The sequence below is a fragment of the Mauremys mutica genome, chromosome 11, assembly GCF_020497125.1.
Source record: "Mauremys mutica isolate MM-2020 ecotype Southern chromosome 11, ASM2049712v1, whole genome shotgun sequence".
In the NCBI taxonomy this organism is placed as follows: Eukaryota; Metazoa; Chordata; order Testudines; family Geoemydidae; genus Mauremys; species Mauremys mutica.
Genome location: NC_059082.1, coordinates 38459470 through 38476518, shown reverse-complemented (window position 1 = coordinate 38476518; position 17049 = coordinate 38459470).

Here is a 17049-nt window from a genome sequence, read left to right as displayed (position 1 = left end):
GGGCAGAGTCTGGCTCGTGGGATTGGAAATGGACTGAAGAGCCTTTGAACTCTAGGTTACCAAACTCAGCATGGAAGTAACCAAAAATCTTTCCTAGCTAGCCACAGTCTATGTGAAAGGAGGTGGTGGTGTCACTTCTGTTCCTAATGGATGAGTGTCCATATCACAAAAGCCATTATCCCCATTGTAGAGCTCATGCACATGTTAGCAGACGTAAGAACATCAGAACTACTATACTGGATCAGACCAATGGACCAGTTAGTGCTGGATAATGCCAGATGCTTCAGAGGAAGGTGTAAATCCCTGCAGTACACATCACTATAAACCTCTATAATCATTCCACCAAGGGGGCAATTGCTTCCCGAGCCCATCTGCTGATGCCCTGAAGCAGGAGGTTTAACTGTTGTCCCAGCTCATATAGCTACAGCTGCTGTTTGCTCTCAGCAGAGACTCTAAAGATTGAATGGGTTGTGGACACTGGACTGAGCTCTCAGTCCCTGTGGATGCTCCCTCCAGGTCAGGATGCACAGTGGGGAAGGTTGGCCTGCTACTGCCCCTTCTGTATCTGGACTATGCACTGAGGATTTCAGTCACCAGGACTGAAAATCCAGCATCTAAAGCCATTGATGTATAAAGAGACAGGAGAGCATCAATCCAGCAACTGAAGTAATATTAGACTCTTATTCAAACTGGAAATAAGGCACAACCTTTTAAACGGGGGTGGGGGTGGGGGGAGGAGAGGGTGATTAATCACTGGAACAGACTGCCAAGGGGAATGGTGGGTTCTCCAGCTCTTGACGTCTCCAACCAGAGTGGATGCCTTGTTAGAAGATCTGCTTTAGCCAAACCCAAGTTCCTAGGCTCAGTACAGGAGTAGCTAGATGAAGTGTAATGATCTGTGATATACAGGAGGTCAGACTAGTTTGATCTAACGGTCCCTTCAGGCTTTAAACTCTATAAAGCTATGAAACCATATGAGGGATTAGTTCAACTCCCCCTGCAAAGAATCATCTCCAGTCTGCATTATTGGCCTGATCCCCAACAAACTCATTACATCCATAGCTGCTTTTCAGTTGCAAAGCATTCTGTCTCATCTAGGGGTATGTCTACACTACAAGACTATTTCGAATCAACTTAAGTCGAATTTGTGGAATCGACCTTATGAAGTCGAATTTGTGTATCCACACTAAATATACTAATTCGACTGTGTGAGTCCACAGTAACGGGGCAAACGTCGACTTTGGAAGCGGTGCACTGTGGGAAGCTATCCCACAGTTCCCGCACTCCCCGCTGGCCATTGGAATTCTGGGATTTCCCCCCAATGCATGCTGGGGGGGAAAACTGTGTCGAGGGTGGTCCTTGGTAACTGTCAGCATTCAACCGTCACTCCCGCTGGCGGGAAATCAGTTCGCGCACTTTTCCTGTTATAAGTGACAGCGCGGACGCCACAGCACTCCACTGCGATCATGGAGCCAGCTGCGATCATCGCTGCACTTATGGGCGTTGTCAACTCCTCGCACCTTATCGTACACCTCTTCAACAGTCAGATGCTGAGAAATTGGGCGAGGAGGCAACAGCAGCGCGGTGAGGACGTGAAGTCTCAGACTGGCACAGACCTGTCAGAAAGCACGGGACGCCACGCCATGGAGATCATGGTGGCACTGGGTCATGTTCATGCTATGGGACGGCGATTCTGGGCCCGGGAAACAAGCACGGACTGGTGGGACCGCATAGTGCTGCAGGTCTGGGATGAATCACAGTGGCTGCGAAACTTCAGGATGCGTAAGGGCACTTTCCTTGAACTGTGTGACTTGCTGTCCCCTGCCCTGAAGTGCAAGGACACCAGGATGCGAGCAGCCCTGACAGTGCAGAAGCGAGTGGCCATAGCCCTCTGGAAACTTGCCACGCCAGACAGCTACCGGTCAGTAGCGAACCACTTTGGCGTGGGCAAATCTACCGTGGGGGTTGCTGTGATGCAAGTAGCCAACGCAATCGTTGAACTCCTGCTCTCGAAGGTAGTGACCCTGGGAAACGTCCAGGTCGTCATAGCTGGTTTCGCCGCGATGGGATTCCCAAACTGCGATGGGGCTATAGATGGGACTCACATCCCTATCCTGGGACTGGACCACCAGGCCAGCCAGTACATTAACCGAAAGGGCTACTTTTCAATGGTGCTGCAAGCACTGGTGGACCATAGGGGACGCTTTACCAACATCAACGTCGGGTGGCCGGGCAAGGTTCATGACGCGCGTGTGTTCAGGAACTCTGGTCTGTTTAAACGCCTCCAGGCAGGTAGTTTCTTCCCGGACCACAAAATAACTGTTGGGGATGTGCAGATGCCTACAGTGATCCTCGGGGACCCAGCCTACCCGCTAATGCCCTGGCTCATGAAGCCCTATACAGGCGCCTTGGACAGTGAGAAGGAACTCTTCAACTACCGGCTGAGCAAGTGCAGAATGGTGGTGGAGTGTGCTTTCGGACGTCTCAAGGGGAGATGGCGGAGCTTACTGACTCGCTTGGATCTCAGCGAAAACAATATCCCCATTGTTATTGCAGCTTGCTGTGTGCTCCACAATCTCTGTGAGAGCAAGGGGGAGACCTTTATGGTGGGATGGGAGGTTGAGGCAAATCGCCTGGCTGCAGATTATGCTCAGCCAGACACCCATGCCATTAGAAGATCCCAGCGGGAAGCGCTGTGCATCCGGGAGGCTTTGAAAGCTAGGTTTCTCAGAGAGCAGGGTAACCTATGACTGTCCAGTTGCTTTACAGAGAAGCTGAACCTGCCCCTGTTTCTTTACCCATTTACTGTTGACTCTCCTCTGCAGGCTCATACCCCGTTCACCCCGTTTGCCCCCTTCCAACACACGTGTAAAAATAAAGGTAATGGAGCATTGTTATTTAAAAACCTTTTATTTAATAATGATTTCGCGTCAAAGGGTTGAAACAGGGACGCGGACTGTGGTGGGTAGGGTGTGCAGTGATGTAGAGACCGCTTCTAGACTCTAGGAATGATAGGCTACTGCTCCTACAGCGGTCTCTGGGGGGAGGATGGTTACAGGTGGGTGTGCAGGAAGGGGTGAGGGGTGTAGGCTTTGGGACGGAGTTTGGGTGCAGCCTCTGGGCTGGGGGTGGGGGCGTAGGAAGGGGTGAGGGGTGTGTGGGAAGGGGGAGGAGGCGTAGGGGGTTGCGGGCTGTGGCTGGGGCTGAAGGTTTGGGGCATTGTGGAGGCTCAGGGCAACGGTAGAAGGGCAGGGTGATGGCAACCTGCCTTGCCATTTGTGGATGGCAGGCGCTAGTACCCTGGGGCAGCAGACAGCATTTGTGCCAGTAGCCGCTCTACTGTCAGGCAGGGACGCAGCGCGGGGGGGCGGGGGACGACGACGACATGCCGGGGGAGGGGTGGCAGGTGGGCGCTGGGACCTGCTCCAGGCAGGGAATTGACGGGGTGGGGGGAGACCCACGTAGGCCAGGGCCTGATCCAGGCTGGGCCGGGGGAGAGACCCACCTCCAAGTATACCTGGAGCAGGGCACCTGCCGCCTATGAACAGAACATTAAAAACACCTCATAGACTGACCAGGGTGCCTAGTGACTGCACTCAGTGAGTAACCTGCTGTTGATCCTGCCCCCATGTCTGTACCCTGTTCATGGTGACTGTCCTATGCAATTACCAAACCCCTCTCCCCCCTTCACAGAAAGTCTTCAGCAAACAAACATGACAGAAACAGTAATTAACAGCAAACTACTTTTAATACTCGACAACACAGTAAAGGTGAGAACTTTTCAAAATCTAGGGACTGAGAACTTTTGGGTAATTTAGCAGTCCGCTGTGGTGCAGTGACAGTTTTCACGGCCCTTGGTACCCCTCCTTCTTGTTATTCTGGGTGAGGTGGGTATTGGAGTGTGTGGCGGGGGAGGGCGGTTGCAGACACAGTGCAGGGGAGCTCTGTCCTCCTGCCTGCGGTCCTGCAGAACATCGACAAGGCGCCTGAGCGTGTCCGTTTGCTCCCTCAGTAGTCCAAGCAGCGTTTGAGTCGCCTGCTGGTCCTCCTGACGCCATCTGTCCTCCCGTTCGCTGTGTGAGCGCTGCTGCTGTGTGAGGTTCTCCCTCCACTGGCTCTGCTGGTCCGCTTCTGCTCTGGAGCAGCCCATAAGTTCAGCAAACATCTCGTCCCGGGTCCTTTTCTTACGACGCCTAATCTGTGCCAGCCTCTGTGAGGGGCATGGTGGAGCAGGTCGGGATATGGTTGCAGCTGTGTGAGGGGGAAAAGGGAGTGAATTGCTTACAAAGCTGCCTTTTCTTAAAAATGAAACATAGTCTACTCATTGCCTGTGAACCAGACCATGGACGGCACCTATCTCCTGAGCACTCACTCAGGGAAAGTTCGATTTATCTACATTCGCTTTCATTGCCTGGGGTATTGCACTGCAGACCAGACAAGCGGGGCAGGAAAGCTGAATCCGTGGAGCAGCCAGGCATGGTAAGCCAAAGGCTTTTGGCTGCTTAAAAGTCAATGTCCAGCTCTGTCCTCTTGCTGCATCCTGAAAGCATAAACTCTGCCCCTGTTCCACCCCCTCGTGGTTTTCCCTTGGAAAAGATCCCTGTATGCTGCCACTCTGTAGCCTCCAGCACATGGCTCTAAAGTGACGCTTCTTGTTGTTCTAAGGAACAGTGAAGCACTACCAATAGTAATAGTACACAAATCACTCTACTTCCATGCAGGAGTCTGCGCGCGAGACCACCCTGAGGAGGGTGTCACGGAGAGACAGGGAGCGCATGCTGAATGAAAGCCAGCACAAGCCAGGGCCTTATGCTGCAATGCTCGTCAAGGCACTGGTCCCGGAGTACCAGCTGAGAGCGTGGCGCGGAAAAGTGTGCTACCTCGGAGCACCCAATAAGCCAGCTCTCCCCAGGAACCTCCTCCATAGGCTTTTCGACTACCTCCAGGAGAGCTTCGTGGAGATCTCCGCGGAAGATTCCTGTTCCATTCCCCTGCATGTAGACCTTCTGTTCGCCTAGTCTATTTTCCTGTTCCATTAATAATAAAAGTTTACATGTTTAAAGCACTTACCGACTGATCCTTCTCCTGATTCAGGGTCCGTGGTAACGGCTGCGGAGGGTTGGTAGGGGATCTCAGTGAGGGTGATGAAGAGATCCTGGCTGTCGGGGAAATCAGCGTTGTAAGCGCTGTCGACTGCCTCCCCCTCCTCATCTCCTTCCTCATCTTCCCCATCTGCAAACGTCGACGAGGAACTGGCCGTCGACACTATCCCTTCATCAGAGTCCACGCACACTGGTTGGGCAGTGGTGGCAGACCCACCGAGAATGGCATGCAGTGCCTCGTAGAAGCGGCATGTCTGGGGCTGGGCTCCGGAGCGTCCGTTTGCCGCTTTGATTTTATGGTAGCCTTGTCTCAGCTCCTTGACTTTCACGCGGCACTGCATTGCATCCCGGCTGTATCCTCTGTCTGTCATGGCTTTGGAGACCTTCTCGTAGGTCTTCGCATTCCGTTTGTTGGAGCGCAGCTCCGAAAGCACAGACTCATCGCCCCACACACCAATCAGATCCAAGACTTCCCGGTCAGTCCATGCTGGGGACCTCTTTCTATTCTGGGATTGCCTGGACTCCTCTGCTGGAGAGCTCTGCATCGTTGCCGGTGCTGCTGAGCTCGCCCCGATGTCCAACCAGGACATGAGATTCAAAGTGCCCAGATAGGAAAAGGAATTCAAATTTTCCCGGGTCGTTTCCTGTGTGGCTGGTCAGAGCATCCAAGCTCGGACTGCTGTCCAGAGCGTCAACAGAGTGGTGCAGTGTGGGATAGCTCCCGGAGCTACTAAGTTCGATTTGCATCCACACCTAGCCTAATTCGACATAGCCATGTCGAATTTAGCGCTACTCCCCTCATCGGGGAGGAGTACAGAATTCGAACTAAAGAGCCCTCTATGTCGAATTAAATGGCTTCCTGGTGTGGACGGGTGCACGGTTAATTCGAATTAACGCTGCTAAATTCAAATTAAAGTCCTAGTGTAGACCAGGCCTAGGCCGGGCATGTTCATCCCTGTGTCCTCATCTATTTCCCCACCCCCCATCCCAACTTCTCTTCCTCCCCACAGCCGGGAATATGACAAAAGGGCCAAGAGAAGACCAAATAATAACAATCAGAAATTAATATTCAATTACACAGGCGTCAGATAAGTGAAATGAATCAATCTGTGCTACAGGCAGATAAGCGACTGCCTCTGGCCCTGAGAAGCAGCTGTCTGCTAAGAGATAAGGAGGTCATCCTAAAACAAAACAATTTCCTGCATCCTCCCTCTGGTACATCCCCTCGTCTCTCTCACTCCCTGTTTCTCTTCCTTTTCCTTCCACAGTCATTTCATCTCCTCCATTACAGCAGCCGAGATTCAAAGTGAGCCCTGCAGAACCAGAGCGAGACAAAGGGAGAGCTGAAAAGAAAAGGTTTCCTTCCTTCTGTGCAATGTGACTGTTGCCTCTGTGTACCCCCTTCCAGATCTCTGACATCTTTTCCTAGCAGCAGCTGTGCTGCAGAACATAGCTGGACTGGAAGCCAGGGGAGAGACAGAGAGATAACGGAGAGATACAGAGACAGCGAGGCAGAGCTGAAGGGATTTCTCCCTTGCTGGAGGCTCAGGGCTTATAGAGAGAGTTAATACATTTGGCTGCCTGCAGACACTGATAGGAAAAAGCCATTCAGGGCTGGCAGCAGAGGGGAGAGGATGGGAGTGAAAAGACTGAGAGCTTGCGGCATCTTTGACTCCCTTTTGTATTCAGCCCTTGTGAGCTGCCCTGTAATCCTGCAAGACAGAGATCGGTGGCTACTGTAACTGCAGCAAGCGCGCGAGTGCTGATGGAGGAGTGAGCGGAGGTTCATCCCCCCAATCTCTGTACATCAGGCTGAAAAACAGCAACCGAGAGCTGTCTGAACAGCTAAGTCTCAGTTGTGGCCGACATCGCCTGTGCATCACAATGAGCCAGGGTGGAAAACAAACCCAATATCCATTGACGCCTCTGAGGGCCTCTCCTTGTTCTACTATGTTTGGCAGAGAGCGTGTGGCTGAATCCAAGAGCAGCAAATGCATTTTCTCTCCACCGTACCGTGCTCCTTCATCATCTATCCATCCATCACCGGTTATTAGGGCCGGCCTGCAGTGTCAGCTCCAATAGGTCCTGTTCCGGACGAGAGATCAATTGAAGGCTTATTTAAATATTTCCTGACAGCTGCCTTTTGGGTGAGACGGCAAAGCCTAAGTTCTGCTCCTATGCAGCTCTGAGAGGGCACATATTGCAAGGGTAGGGCTCACCACCCCAGTGTCCTGGCCAAATTCCAGCTCGGTTCATTGCACTGTGCCAGTCTCACATTCCTCTGCTGGGTCAGCTGAATGCAGTGGCCAAGATTTCAGAAGTGGCTAGTGCTTGGGGTGCCTAGGGTTGTGGGACTTCCAATCAGAGACACTTTAGAGGGGCCTAGTTTCAGAAGGTGCTGAGCACTCAAACTCTGAATATCAGGCCCTTGTAAGGCGCCTCAAGCTGGGCCCCCCAATATTGAGGTACCCCCAGTCACTAAAGTTTTGTCCACTATTCTGAGGGCTGGTTTCAGTCACTTTTGGGTCCTCAGAAAAGCTGTTAAATTGAGCCCCCACTGCTGCCACACCCAAGATTCAATGAATGACCTTCCCCACTCCACACACCTCCCCATCATTGCTCCTTTGGCTTGCCAGCTAGGGGGAAATTCAGTGCCAGGTGTGGGACGGGAAGGCCAGTAGGGAATGTGTCCACAACTGGTGCAAGTAAGGGCAGCTAGGAGCACAGCAAATGGAGGCCTTCTGTCCAGACACCCCAGTTTCCCCAAGCAGAGCTCTTGGGCAACTTGTGTGCCACACCATGTGCCAGTTGGCCAAGAGCGCTGACTATTAAAACACTAGTATTTCAACATGGTCTATGTAGGACTCAGGAGATCCTGTGCCCCACCACAGACTGCATGTGACTTGGGCAAGTTACTTAGTCCCAGAACCACAAAGCTATTTAGGCTCCAAACTTCCACTGATTCCTAAGTCTCTTAGGCCCAGATCCTCAAAGCTCCTCAACTTCCACTGATTTCAGGGTATGCAGTGTAGTTGTAGTTAGTCCTTCTGCTCTAAAGAAGAGCTCTGTGGGTCTCAGAAGCTTGTCTCTCTCACCAACAGAAGTTGGTCCAATAAAAGATATTACCTCCCGACCTTGCCCTCCGTTGGTTTCAATGACTAAATACCTTTGTGAATCTGTGCCTCAGTTCCAAAATGGGGAACAGCTCTTCCCTGCTTCTTAGGGGCATTGTGAGGATGAATACATTAAAGATTGGGAGGTGCTCAGATACTAGGGTCATGGGGTCCCTGTGAGTGCCTAAAGTAGGATCAGGGCCCCTCTACATCATGGCAGGGAAGTGTCTCTGTGATCTGAGCTCCTGCTGTGGCTGTTGGTTTGACAGCTCTCTTTGCCTTCTTCCCTTCCTCTCCTAAGCTTTTGTGTAGTGCTGCTGCAGCTGTGTCGCGTTATGTGTTGTTGCTGTGGTTCAGCTCCAGAGGTGCGTGCATCAGTTTGTTATGCTCTTTGGAATGCTGTGTAAGCGTAGGACCATGAGCGGAGGCTGACTGGTTAGAGGATTGTTTATTGGGGACATGGAGCTGCTGGCTCAAAGCCAGACCAGGTGGGGCGTGACCAAAATTCTTTACCATCTGATGACTTTTTGATGTGAAATGAGATTGATGGTCCCAGTTCAGTTGCTCATGGGCAGGTACACAGTGCTGGTCTCTCCAGTGAATGGGCTCGGGAGAATGAACTCCCTCTCCAGAGCAGGGTGGAAGTACATGGGTGGGGCAGTATGAGGGAAGCTAGCACTCCCGGGATCCACGCTGTACCCCACTCTCTAGGGCTGTTGATCCAGCATCGTTTGCCAGCACTAAATTGCCTTCAGACAGAAAAAAATAGTAATTCCTAAATTATTTGCATGGATTTATGACTTCATGCCTCTTTTAAAGGATCTTCCCCACACGGTGGCATTGGGAACATGAACAGTAACGCTTGCTCGCCAGGGTTAGAGCACATCCCCGACTCTTCAGAGAACAGATCCCCGAGTCTTCACAAGAGAGCCTGATCTGAAAGGCCCAGGCTCAAAATCACAGCTAGTTCGTTTTAAGCTTTTTTTTCCTTTGAGATTGCATCAAGGTCCATGCATGGTTTTCTGTTGCCTTCAATGAAAGCAAAACCAGGCCCTTACTCCTCATGGATGTCATAATCATTCCAGATGATTTTTCCATTTCCCTGGAGAGAATGCAGTGCTTGGATCTCTTTGAGTTCACTCACTGCCATCAGTTGGACAATTTCAAGACATGCAGCACTGAACATGGGTCAGCCTGGGATTCAAAAAGATTGGACATTTCATCTAGGGCACTGCTATCCCCTAGTGGCAAGCTGGAAAAGTGACGTCTCCTTGCTGCTTTAAACCAGGAAATGATATAGAGAGGGTGCAGACTGAATGGCTATGAGTTATTTACCCCTTACACACACACATTTTATATATATATATTCTGTCCCTCACATGACTTCAGATGATCTTGGACATACAGGGCAGTCTGGATTATTGAAAAGAGAGGCAGATGGCTATGTAAAAAAGAATTTTTTAGTTTACCATCAGAGAGTCTCTGTAGCTTTTAGAATATGGGGTGGGTGGAGGCTGAATGCCTGGGTGGATATGCTCTCCTCCTTGTCTGTTAGAACCTGGATGTTATACCATAAATCATCAGAATCGGATTTTCTCTAGGTCTACAAGAATTTCTCATACTTGACCTTGATGCACAGAGAACGCTAGATAGGCAATTCTTGTAGATAGAAATAAGGCCCAGCTTGACAAATTTAATTGGTGTTGTTTCTGCTTTGAGCAGAGGGTTGAACTAGATGACCTCCTGAGGTCTCTTCCAACCCTAATCTTCTATGATTCTATGATAAAGAGAATTAACGATCTCTGTACAGTCAGAGATGAGATGACCACCGTTTTTTTCTTTTGTTGGAGAGTGGCTAGAATTATATTAATTTGAGTTTACTAGGATAATGGGGAAAATTTGGAAAAGCATATAAGTGACTTGGGAGCCTAGAGCTCTTTGATTTTTTCAATTGTACATGGGCTCCTAAATCCCTAATGTGCATTTGAAAATTTGGCTTAATGACAATAATGTTATTTATCAAGCCTCCTGCCAAAGGGGTTGGCTGGTGTATATTAATTATTGCTTTAATTTTTACTACAGTAGCACCCACAGGCTTGTCAGGGTTTCCTCCCCACTCTGAACAATGGGGTACAGATGTGGGATCTGGCATGAAAGCCCCCCTAAGCTTATTCCTATCAGCTTAGGTTAAAACTTCCCCAAGGCACAAATCCCTTGTCTTTGGACGGTCTGCTGCCACCACCAAGTGATTTAACAAACATTCAGAGAGGGCCAGTTGGAGCCCTCTCTTACCCAAAAATATCCCCCCAAGCCCTTACACCCCCTTTCCTGGGAAGGCTTGAGAATAATATCCTAACCAAAGTGAGCACAGACCTCAAACCCCTGGGTCTTTAGGATACTGAAAATCAATCAGATTATTAAAAAAAAGAATTTTATTTAAAGAAAAGATAAAATAATCACCTCTGTGAAATCAGGATGGAAGATAACCTTACAGGGTAACAAAAGATTAAAAAACACAGAGGATTTCCCCTCTAGGCAGAAACTTTAAAGTTACAAAAACAGGGATAAGCCTCCCCCTTAGCACAGGGAAAATTCACAAGCTAAACCAAAAGATAATCTAACGCATTTCTTTGCTATTACTTACTATTTCTGTAATATTAGATGCTTAGTTCAGATATGGCTTAGGGAGATGTATTTTCCCTGCCCCGGTTCCTCACTGACCCGGAGAGAACCAAGGAACACAAAACAAAAACCTTCCCCCACAGATTTGAAAGTATCTTCTCCCCTTATTGGTCCTTTTGGCCAGGTGCCAACTAGGTTATTTGAGCTTCTTAACCCTTTACAGGGTAAGGAGGGATTTTATGCTACCCTTAGCTGTATGTTTATGACAGGGCTCAAGTGAGATAATGATCCCATTGTGCTAGGTACTGTACAGATGCATGAGAGAGTCAGTGACCCAAAGAGTTTACAATGTAATTAAATGCCCATTAAAATAGACTCTTCCTATTGACTTCTGTTTTAATTGAATCTGGCCCTAAACAGACAAGACAAAAAAGAGATTTTAAAATACAATTAAATACAGAGAACAAACAGAGATGCGACTGGCATAGGGCAAAAAGGGGAGGAGCCAAGTGTAGGTGACTATCCCTGTAGGGGGGCACCAGATGGGGCTCAGAGGTGGTTTGCACACTGCCTTTCAGAGGCACATGCTTCTGAGTAGCTCTGCAACTGGGTCTGATCAGACAAGAACCCCTCAGAACCATCCCTCTGAGAGTCTGAACTGAGTTTTGATTAGTGGGTGTCCCCGCCCCCCAGCTACTCTAGTTTCTAGCTGGGTGGAGGCCACGTGAGAAAGCCTCTTCCCATGAGATCTCCAGGAAGGAGAGGTTTTGAGAGGCTTGGGCTGAACATTCAACCAGTTGAGCACATACCAAAGCACTGATCCTCATGAGCTACACCCAGCCTGAGCGATGCCGTGGCTTTGGCCCCTTTCCCCGCCAGGCCCTGACAGCTGATGTCCCAGCTGCCACTGCTTTCCCTGTCCTGAGGGAGAGATTCGAGGTCCACCAATGAAACGTAAAGCAAAAGCTGCTGGAGCGGCAGTTCCAGCCGACAAGCTGAACAGGGAGGGAAAGCGGGAGGCAGGCTGGCATCTGAGAGATTGCTTTTTTTAACTCTGAAGAGAAATTGGCCAAGCAGCACATGTGCCCTGAAGCGGTTTTGCTGCTTCAAGCTCATTTGCAGATGAAGGTTCCATTCTTTCAATCATCCATCTCCTGTTCCATACAAGTCCTGGTTTCCCTGGAAGTTTTGGTTCTGCTGAGTACCACAAGCCCCTTCATTTCTCCTTTTCCAATTGGCACCTTGGCTTTTTACTGTTAAAAACTGTAGGTTTTGAGCCCCTTCCCGGCCTCATTTCAGACTGGGGGGAGCAATTGGAAAAGTTGGGGCACTGTCGTATTTGCCTTACTGGGGAGCAAGAGCAGCCTGGAATTGAAACAGGAAGTTGATCCATTTCTGTATCGCTTGCACCTCTCCCTCTGAGTGATCCTGCCATACCCAGAGATGATTTGTGTCCTACTGAACTCATACACCTACCTGCTCTGCACCATCTCTGACCCTGGACTGCCCAACAATGAATTGAGTCCTACTGCATCCTCTCTCTAACCTTGCCTGCCAAATAAATGTTCATGCCCTATTGCACTTTGGCACCAGCCTGACACTGCTGTACCTCAGTATTTCTGGCCTGAAGCCGCAGAGTTAGGTTCCACCTGGGCACTTGGCAAGATGTAAGAGCAGCTTGCAGGAGACATCTGAATTTGATACCATCTCCTTTGCTCTGAACCCCAGTGAAGAACGAGAGGCCGAGCAGCTCAGTAATACAGAACAAGTGACAGTCTGATTTGTTCTGATGTTAGTGAGAAGCTTCTTGGACTGCGTAACAACACGTCCAGCAGCTCTCCAAACAGGCAGCATCTATACAAGCCTGGGCATTAGGAGCTCCTGAGTTCTAATCCTTCCTCTGTCACTAACTCAGTGTATAGCCTTGGCCACATCACTTAGTGCCTCAGTTTCCCATTTGTTAAATGGAATAATTATCTATATGTTCCTCATTGGTAGAGTCTGGATCCCCCTCAAAGTATAATGTGATTGGGACCCAGGCTTGGAAGAGGGAAGGATGGAAAGAGTTACATTGCTCTCTGATCACAATCTAATTTAAAGTTGTAGTAGCGCTATCTTCTTTAGAGTTAGCCAATGACCTATGAGGGAGGGAGGATCAGTGACTTGCCTGAAGTCACCCAGGAAATTTGTGGCTGAGTCAGGAACTGAACCACGTCTCCTGAGTCCAGAGCCTTAACCACAAGACTGTCCTGACTTATTCAGTGGGATGCTGAGATGGTATTTACCTCACACTGATCAACACACTGAGGGCCAGATCCTCAGCTGATGTAAATCGGTGCTGCTCTGCTGAAGTCAGTGGAGCTATGCTGATTTACATCAGCTGAGGATCTGGCCCTGAAAGTGCCAAAAGAAATAGCTGCCCCTGAACAGGTCTGAGCATATGTCCTGATGCCCCTGTGCTATGCAACTTGCGGAGAGGTGTCGCCTGTTAGGGATTATTCACATTCATTATTACCTGGCAGAGACAACAGTCAGGTACTGGAGCAGAGGGTGCCATGTGTTTGCTTAGAAATGCTCTAAGTTTTGGCTGCCTGCCGGTAAGAGATACCTCATATTACACACAGCCGCCTTTTAACAACATTAAGCAAACACAAAACACTCCACATACAAACCCCACATGACAAACTCACAAAACGAACACACAGACAGGAATGAAAAATCGTGAACCCCAAGCAAAGGGGAACACTCAACAGTTAAAATACACAGACCAGATTTTCCCTTTACAATAAAAATGTGAGCAGGGCAAAAGAGGAGCAAAGCTAGAAAAGAGGAAATTGCATCCTGTCATCCCACTAAGAATTTCAAATAGGGCAAGGCAGATGTTTCAGGAAAAGGTGACATTTATTCAAATACAGTAAAAGCAGCCTCATTTATGACTCCTGGAGACCCAGCATGCAGCTGTTCAAACGGGAGATCCCTCTTGCTAAGTCAAGGGAGCGGGCATGAGAGCCAGCAGGTGTTTCAGCAGGAGCATTCACACAAGCAATATGAGAGTGGGACTGTGGTGCTGAATCCTGGCAGAGAGGATAACTTGTGAGAAAGATCAATCTGAAGGGGACAAGAAGAGCGAGTGCTGTACACTCTGTACAGTAAGGGCCTGATATTTGGACGTGCTGAGCAGCCACATCTCAAATTGAAGTCCCTGGGTGCTGAGGATATTTGTCCCCTCTGAAAATCAAGCCCTGCGTGTAGAGAGAGTGCTGCATTCTTTATCTAATAGCACTTCCCATCTCAATCTGGCCATAATCACACATACCTATTAGCTCCAGAACAGCGGTCTCACAGATGCTGAAGTTGGAAAACAGTGGATTGTTTTGTACAATCAGTAATGTCTGCTGCAGAGTTAAGCTAACAAGGCTTATCTCCCTCACAAGCACCCAGCCCGTTCAAAGTCAATCAGCTGGAAACCCCTCCTTTCAATAACGTTAAACTGAACACCAAAGAGCTTACAACCTAATGCGGAGGGGTTCAAGCAGGACCATATTGCGAACAGATTGTAAGCTTCATGGGGCAGAGGCTGTTTCTTCCTATGTGTTGAACAACGTCTAGCACAACAGGGTCTTGATCCAGATTAGAAATAAGTCAATATATATTATCAATATGACATGGATATCTCTAGAATGGACTATTTTCAATTTGGCATCAGCCTATTCAGCAAATACATTGTCCCCCAAAGAGCAATAACCTCCCATTAGCAGTAGTATTAGATACAAAGAGGGGCAAAAGGAGAAATTTATATCTGTTCTAGGCAAATACAGGGAACATGTCAAGTACGGGATGTAGCCCTGGCCACACCTGTTGGGAAAGCCACATACACTTTTCCATACCAAAAGTGAACTAGCCACTTGTAACTTTTGGTGTAACTTGCACCAATTGAATTCACAGCACAGCCAGACAACACGTGGAAATGTGCTACACCACATACCCACCAGTGCATACAGAGCACAGCGCCTAGCAAGGCCAGGTCTACACTGGAATCTTTTGCTGGTATAATTGCATCAGTTAGGGGTGTTTTTTTTTCTAATGACATTTCAATACTTGCAAAAACCCTAATATAGATGCAGTTATACCGGCTAAAAAGTGATTTTGCTGCTATAGCTTATTTCAGTTGCCAAACCAGGATAAGCTATGCTGACAAAAGCATTTTTTGCCAGTATACGTTGCATCTACACTAGATGGTTCTGCAAAATAGCTATATGGGCAAATCGTCTCTAGTGCAGACTTGGACCGAGACATGTGGGAAGCACCATGGACTGCCTGGTGCTGCTGGAGCAGAGATTGTGTGGTGTGGCTGGTGGTGGCCATCTCACCCCATACCCCAGAGACAGCAGGACCAGTGAGGGGAGAGAAAGCTTAGGTATTGGGGACTGTGCCTTTCAGGGATGAGCTTCCTAGACAGAAACACCTGAGGTCACTCTCCTTCCATGAAAAACCTCTTTCAACCCAAATTGAGAGATCAAGCCCCCTCAACAGGAAAGACTCTCCTCTATTTTCAAGCCCCCACATCCATACTTTAAGACTGTCGCTAAAGATGACCAGAAAAAATAGGTTTTTTTAAATTATTTCCTTTTTTTTCCACCTCAGAAATATCAGGAATGTCAAGCCCCCTCTTCCTTGGTTTTGTGGGAGGACTTCTTGGGAGATTCACATGTGCTTACAAGCACTCAGCAGCTGGTTCTCAACCAGAGGTACGTGTACCACTTGGGGTAAGCAGGGTCTTCCAGGGGGTACATCAACTCATCTAGATATTTGCCTAGTTTTACAACAGGCTACAGAAAAGAACTAGTTAAGTCAGTACCAGGGGCGGCTCCAGGCACCAGCGTGCCTGCCGTGCTTGGGGCAGCAAAATACCTAGAGCCGCCCCTGGTCAGTACAAACTAAAATTTCATGCAGACAATGACTTGTTTATACTGCTCTACATTTTATACACTGAAATGTAAGTACATTTATATTCCAGTTGATTTATTTTATAATTATATGGTACAAATTAGAAAGTAAGCAATTTTTCAGTGATAATGTGCTATGAAACTTTTGTATTTTTATGTCTGATTTTGTAAGCAAGTAGTTTTTAACTGAGGTGAAACTTGGGGGTATGCAAGACAAATCAGACTCCAGTAATCTGGAAAGGCTGAGAGCCACTGGTTTAGCTGAAGAGTGTTAACAAAGATGTACTTTCTCCAAAGTGTTCATTGGGCATTGAAATTAGATTAATAAAACAACAGTCTGACAAAAAATCCTTCCCCATCCCAATTGCTCAGTCTCCTGTGATGTCATAGTTTCACTAATTCTTCAGAAACTTCCAAGGTAGATAAGACCTGATTTTCTAAAATAAAAACAGATTTGATTTTTTTTTTGTGAAAAAATCTTTCAGAACTTCTAACCAAAAAGACAGAAGCCCAATCTTTGTTTCTTTTACAGGTTAAATTTAAGATGTGAAAGGGACAGGACTGGATCACCCAGTGGATTTACTAACTCTCTAACAAGCCCAGATGTCACAGTGATGATCGTTGGACAGATAGATGAGTTAGATGTGCTCGCTCACCTATCTAAGACCAAACCAGAGAGCTCTCCTCAGTTTTCCAGGCTGTAGGATCATTTCCCCCCAGTTTGGAGGCTGAGCCATACTGCTGTCAGGAATTATTTGTGTTTATGTCAATGGGCCCAGTGCTGCTCTCATTTATAACAGCGTAAATCAGGAGTGAGCCCACAGCAGCCAATAGAATTACACAGGTGTAAAGTCAGTGTGAGAGCAGAATCAGCTCCAGGGTAGTTAGTATGAATAAGAACAAAGGGAAAAGTTCTCTGCTGGTATAAATGGGTAAAACTCCATTGAAGTCAGGAGAGCTGCAACCATTAACAACAGCAGAGAACTTGGACCAAGATTTTGATGACAGACTCTCACAGGCTCGATTCTCTCTGTAAATAGTTTCTCTGGATAAGTGTAAAAAACACTGAGAGCAGAATCAGACCCTTTATAATCATTAGTATTGCTGTACTCGAGGCCCTGACCAAGACTCCATTGCAGTAGGTGCCATACAAACACATAGCAAGAGACAGACAGAGGGTGGGAGGGGAAAATGAGGCAAAGACAGGGGAAGTGGCTTGCCCAAGGTCACAGGCAGAGCCAGGAACAGCACCCAGGTCTCCAGAGC